General features: G+C 41.7%; 2 non-coding genes across 2 annotated transcripts in view; both read right to left on the bottom strand.

Moving 5' to 3' along the window:
* Positions 1–254: 254 nt before the first annotated feature.
* LOC122515953 lies at positions 255–409 on the bottom strand. The gene has a single exon (XR_006303439.1). It is a non-coding gene; the product is annotated as a 5.8S ribosomal RNA (ribosomal RNA).
* Positions 410–6215: 5806 nt separating this feature from the next.
* The window catches only part of LOC122515991, a 3937-nt gene continuing 3378 nt past the window's right edge, over positions 6216–6774 (bottom strand). The window contains exon 1 of the ribosomal RNA XR_006303474.1: positions 6216–6774. This exon is cut by the window's right edge and continues 3378 nt beyond it. This is a non-coding gene — a ribosomal RNA (large subunit ribosomal RNA).

Here is a 6774-nt window from a genome sequence, read left to right as displayed (position 1 = left end):
ATTCCACCCGTTAACTCTTTTCTTTACGTTTTGCTCGTACAGTTCGAATTTTCTTCCATTTATTTCCTCTCCTTCTCTCAATTATTTATTTCTGTACTTAATACTCATAATTTATTTAAGGCGACGTCGGCGCGAGAACGTCAAATCTCTCTTATCAAGAGACTCTGTTTTCTCTTGCCAACGAACAACCCAATAAACGCTCTACGACAAGGACGAAAGTCGTCCCCTTGCGCAAGCAGTATCGTTTAGTTAAACGACCCTCAGCCAGGCGTGGTCCGGGAATTGTATCCGTGGACCGCAATGTGCGTTCGAAATGTCGATGTTCATGTGTCCTGCAGTTCACAAGTTGACGCGCAATTAGCTGCGTTCTTCATCGACCCACGAGCCAAGTGATCCACCGTTCAGGGTAATCGTATATAATCTGTACGTTTTTCAGGCGTACGTTATATTACCGTATCTCATAATACTCGGCGTTAACCAAGCATGGGTATCGTCCCTTAACTGAAAAAGCATGTTTACAGGCGTCAAACGCATATAATAATGTCTATGACAGTTAAGGCGACGAGGTGGAGTCTTCTCGTCAACTCTTCTCGGTCGTTCGAAAAAATGAGAAAAGAGGATTGAGATTTGCTACGAATCCGGGCGAATGAATCTTTAAAAATATATAATAAACCATCGACGTGGCGGCGTCCTCGGGCACGCTACACAAATATCCACGTCTCTCGCCGGGTCGATTAACGATTCTGACGTTAACGCGTATTTCAAAGACGCGCTAAAGCATCGTCGTATAAGTTCGATTCGACCGCGGCACAGGTTGCACCGGTTCATCAGCTAGACTCCGAAGCTAATAGAATTCACGAGTGCTATCTCATGCCTTCCAAAGCTTTCGTTCAAATTCCAACGGATGCCTCGATAAGCTTTTAACGACTTATGAAGCATCGCGTCTATTCTTACTGCGTAACTTATAAAGTCACGTTTATTCGTTCGATTGTTTGTTTGTTCGTTCTTTCATTCTCGTTGCTCGTTCGAGCAACTTTTGTTACGTTAATGATCCTTCCGCAGGTTCACCTACGGAAACCTTGTTACGACTTTTACTTCCTCTAAATGATCAAGTTTGGTCATCTTCCCGGCAACATCGGCAGTGCCGAGGCACTGCCGCGCACCAGTCCGAAGACCTCACTAAATCATTCAATCGGTAGTAGCGACGGGCGGTGTGTACAAAGGGCAGGGACGTAATCAACGCGAGCTTATGACTCGCGCTTACTGGGAATTCCTCGTTCATGGGGAATAATTGCAAGCCCCAATCCCTAGCACGAAGGAGGTTCAGCGGGTTACCCGGGCCTTTCGGCCAGGGAAAACACGTTGATTCCTTCAGTGTAGCGCGCGTGCGGCCCAGAACATCTAAGGGCATCACAGACCTGTTATTGCTCAATCTCGTGCGGCTAAAAGCCGCCTGTCCCTCTAAGAAGATTTGTTGGTACGTTGGTAGTAAAAACCACTCGACCGAAGCCGAGGGCCTTCGTGATACCAGAATGTACGCCTATTTAGCAGGCTAGAGTCTCGTTCGTTATCGGAATTAACCAGACAAATCGCTCCACCAACTAAGAACGGCCATGCACCACCACCCACCGAATCAAGAAAGAGCTATCAATCTGTCAATCCTTCCGGTGTCCGGGCCTGGTGAGGTTTCCCGTGTTGAGTCAAATTAAGCCGCAGGCTCCACTCCTGGTGGTGCCCTTCCGTCAATTCCTTTAAGTTTCAGCTTTGCAACCATACTTCCCCCGGAACCCAAAAGCTTTGGTTTCCCGGAAGCTGCCCGTCGAGTCATCGGAGGAACTTCGGCGGATCGCTAGCTGGCATCGTTTATGGTTAGAACTAGGGCGGTATCTGATCGCCTTCGAACCTCTAACTTTCGTTCTTGATTAATGAAAACATTTTTGGCAAATGCTTTCGCTTCTGTCCGTCTTGCGACGATCCAAGAATTTCACCTCTAACGTCGCAATACGAATGCCCCCATCTGTCCCTATTAATCATTACCTCGGAGTTCCGAAAACCAACAAAATAGAACCGAGGTCCTATTCCATTATTCCATGCACACAGTATTCAGGCGAGGCTAGCCTGCTTTAAGCACTCTAATTTGTTCAAAGTAAACGTACCGGCCCATCTCGACACTCAATGAAGAGCACCGCGATGGGATATTAGTTGGACCGCCCCGAAGGGCTAAGCCCACCGGTAGGACGTCCCACATCATGCCAGTAAACACCGCGAGCGGTGAACCGACAGTGTGAAACACAGATTCAACTACGAGCTTTTTAACCGCAACAACTTTAATATACGCTATTGGAGCTGGAATTACCGCGGATGCTGGCACCAGACTTGCCCTCCAATGGATCCTTGTTAAAGGATTTAAAGGTGTAATTCCGATGAGAGGGGGACTCGGATGAGTACCGTATCGTGTATTTTTCGTCACTACCTCCCCGTGCCGGGAGGGGTAATTGCGCGCCTGCTGCTTCCTTGGATTGTGCCGTTTTCCGAGCTCCCGCCCGGAATCGAACCCGGATTCCACGTTACCCCCGTTACAACCATGGGAGGCGCAGAACCTACCATCGACGTTGATAAGGCAGAACTTGAAGACTAGTCGCCGGTGCTAAGGACGTGCGATTCAGCTCAAAGTTTTCAGAGGCATCAAAGTAAACGGTGGACGAATGTATTAACAAACGCCACCGATTGGTTTTGATCTAATAAAGCGTTCCTCCATCTCTGGGTTGGAACTCTGGTTGGCATGTATTGCTCTCTAGAATTACACAGTTATCCAAGTTAAGGTGGGTACGATCTAAGAAACCATAACTGGTTTAATGAGCCATTCGCGGTTTCACCTTAGCTCGGCATGCACTGAGACTGCATGCTTAATCTTTGAGACAAGCATTGACTATGGCAGATCAACCGGGAGCTGAATTTGCTCTTTTACGAAAATATATTTTTCGTTCTTTGCAACTCTTGTCGCCGAACGTATGCCGAACTAACGATGCTATTTAATTTTTTTCCGACGTGGGGAACGTCCCTCTGGTCCTCGCTCACTTTGCCTCCTCCAATCACCACAACCATTGTTAAACGCACTTTGAAACCATGTTATATGGATTTTTATAGTCGTCACTTAGTATTAAGGGATTTTTGGTAGAATTACCCAATATATTATACCAGTGGTTTTGGGTATTTTCTTTTTAATCTTTTTAATATAGATTTTAGCAACGAACTTTTAATATACCCATTTATATATTTATTAGTTGTGAGAGAGCAGCAGGTATTTCCCAACGGTATGAATTATTCAGTGCCAGAAGACGTACAGGATCATCGACGCGGACAACGAGTTGAACCAGCGTCTCTACCCGAAAAACCCTTGTCTTCGCATTCAAGGGAGTTTCGGTATAAGCTCAAAAGCTTTTGACATTATCCGAGCGTACGAGAGTTACAGAAATAAATTTCTCTCACTTCGGTTGCTTCGATATATGCCTTTTGTATCGATTATAATATTTTTCTTAGCTCTGCTCGGATTCGAGAGAGACGATGCTCAGTAAGTATCACGTGATTTCCGCGTTATTCGAAAGGAACGACGACAAACCAACGATGATAACCACCTTTTTTTTAATAGGATACCACGTATGGGCCATTCGGTCAGAGACACCGACCCGTGGGAATGAGTGTCAATATTAATATTTACATATTATATGTATATTACACACAATATCGTGTATTTCTTCAAGGGGCATTTTGGAACACCCAAACATGCATCCTCTTATATAATACCGAATACGCCGCCGAGCGTCCGGCGATGCCTGGTTAATGCACGGTCTCTAGGGAGAAAACCTCCAAAGCTCGGCCGAAATCACCTCTCCTCGAAAAACTTAGTTTTGGACGGATTGGTAGATTCGAACGTTAATATTGGGTTTCGAGAAACCATTTCGTATCATCCTTCGGCATTGCCGAGATGAACCCAACGGTAAAAAATTTCTTTTTAACAAAATTTGGTTTGTTTGTATCTTTTATACGAATATTCGGCGGCCGATTGTCTGGCGACAACCAACTAAAAGTACGATATAGTTACAAGAAAATACGATAGACTCGATTCAGCCGATCGTTCTATCGACCGAAAAGAATAATTTCGTATGAGAAACTTTTCTCATTCCATTTCTCACGAATGATAAATTCTTCAAGCATTATTATTTATCCCACTCGACTCTCGAGTCGAACTTGAAGATACTCCTCTCTACGTATATACGCACGAGAGCATGCACCAACTTCCAACGTTCGTTCAAGTTTTTACGAGCATAATGTGTTTCGCTGGCTCTTTCGTCTTATAATATCTTCCCATTCATCATGCTCGTTTCAAGTCATGCGACTATGGTAAAGTCATGCGACTATGGACTTAGAAAAATTTCGAGCCGTATACTTGTAAAGTCATGCGACTATGGTAAAGTCATGCGACTATGGTAAAGTCTGCGACTATGGGACTTAGAAAATTTTCGAGCCGTACGACTTGTAAAGTCATGCGATATGGTAAAGTCCATGCGACTAGTGGGCTAGAAAATTTCGAGCCTACGACTTGTAAAGTCATGCGACTTGGTAAAGTCATGCGACTATGGTAAAGTCATGCGACTATGGACTTAGAAAAATTTATAAGTATCGAATAACGATAATTTTTCAAAGTTCATATTGAAAAATGAATACTTTGAAAATATTTCTTAAGACGGTTATCCAACAGCACCGTCCGTACGTTCTATCAAACGTTACTTAGAGTCGAATTGACTCTTGCGCCAAAAGGCCTTTTGGAACACCAAAAGCATGTGTCCCCTTATATACCGAATAGCCGCCGAGCGTCCGGCGATGCCTGGCTAAATGCACGGTCTCTTATGGGAGAAAACCTCCAAAGCAGCTCCAAATCACCTCTCCTCGAAAAACTTAGTTTTTTCAACTAAGATGGACAAATTCCATATCATCATGTAAAAATGATATCTTAACCAAAATTTAAACAAAGTTTAGTTTAACGATGAATATAATAAACAATTGTCAAAAAATTAAAATAATTATTAATTTGCAATAAAAATTGTTAATAACAATTTTTAACGTAAAAAGAATTTTTTCATCAAATAATCCTTTACGAATATAGAGTAAACGACGTTATTAATTTTTATTAACATTCAATAAATTCCTTAATTAACAAATGGATAAATTCCTAACCGTTAGAGATATCTTAACGAAAATTTATATACAGCTTAGTTTATTGATAAATTTTAATAAAATTGTTAAAAAATAAATAAATTTATTATTTTGCAAAAAAAATTGTTATAACAAATTTTAATTAAAAAGCAGTTTTCTATAATTGAAACAAAGAAATATAATAACGCCATAGGTAATTTTTTAAATGTTATCAATAAATTCCTTAATTAACAAATGGATAAAATCCAAACCGTTTGAGATATCTTAACGAAAATTTATATACAGCTTAGTTTAATGTTAAATTTTAATAAACATTAAAAAAAAATATAATTTATTATTTTGCAAATAAATTGTTATAAACAAATTTCCATTAAAAAAGCAGTTTTATAATTAAACAAAAAGTAATAGAAATAACGCCGTACATAATTTTTTAAAAGTTATCAATAAATTCCTTAATTAACAAATGGATAAAATCCAAACCGTTTGAGATATCTTAACAAAAATTTATATACCGTAGTTTATGTTAAATTTAATAAACAATTAAAAAAAAATCAAAAAGTTTATTAATATTAAAAATCAATTTTAACAACAAAAAGTATCATAGTCGCATGACTTTTCCATAGTCGCATGACTTTACAAGTCGTAGGGCTCGAAATTTTTCTAAGTCCCATAGTCGCATGACTTTCCATAGTCGCATGACTTTACAAGTCGTACGGCTCGAAATTTTTCTAAGTCCCAAGAGTCGCATGACTTTTCCATAGTCGCATGACTTTACAAGTCGTACGGCGAAATTTTCTAAGTCCCATAGTCGCATGACTTTACAATTTTATTATAGTCATTTAACATCAAAACGAGTCTTTTCTCTATGTCTATAAAATATAAATGCATATTAATTTCAAATATATTATATAGAGAAAGTTCTCGCCGTTTTAACGTCTTACGACTATCTTTTGATATACACAATAATGGCATATCACCAGGGGTCTCGTCTATCCGACAAGACGAATCCCCAAGCCAAGGGCTGAGTCTCAACAGCTCGCAGCGTGGTAACTGCTCTACCGAGTACAACACCCCGCCAGGTACCTAAGTCGTCTACAGACGATTCCGAGTCTCGACATCGAACTGTGAGACCCAAGATCGACCGTTAGAGACCGTGCCGTTGCTCGGTGTGATCCCGGCGACGGTCGTTGGTCCCGTACGGCAAAACTGGGCTCGTGCGATGACCGGCCCGAGGACCGATCACCTAGTAGTTTCACATTGTTTTGAGCCTTTCGACTCACGAGACTCCGAAGAATCGTTGCCCTTTTGCTAGAAGGATACGGCCTTAGAGGCGTTCAGGCATAATCCACGGATAGTAGCTTCGCACCACCGGCCGCTCGACCGAGTGCGTGAACCAAATGTCCGAACCTGCGGTTCCTCTCGTACTGAGCAGGATACTATCGCAACGACTAGTCATCAGTAGGGTAAAACTAACCTGTCTCAACGACGGTCTAAACCCAGCTCACGTTCCCTGTTGGCGGGTGAACAATCCGACGCTTGGCGAATTCTGCTCGCAATGAG

The sequence above is a fragment of the Polistes fuscatus genome, unplaced genomic scaffold (assembly GCF_010416935.1).
Source record: "Polistes fuscatus isolate 324 unplaced genomic scaffold, CU_Pfus_HIC Scaffold19, whole genome shotgun sequence".
Taxonomy (NCBI): Eukaryota; Metazoa; Arthropoda; class Insecta; order Hymenoptera; family Vespidae; genus Polistes; species Polistes fuscatus.
Note: the sequence above shows the minus strand (reverse complement) of the source record. Positions and strands in the feature narration are given on the sequence as shown.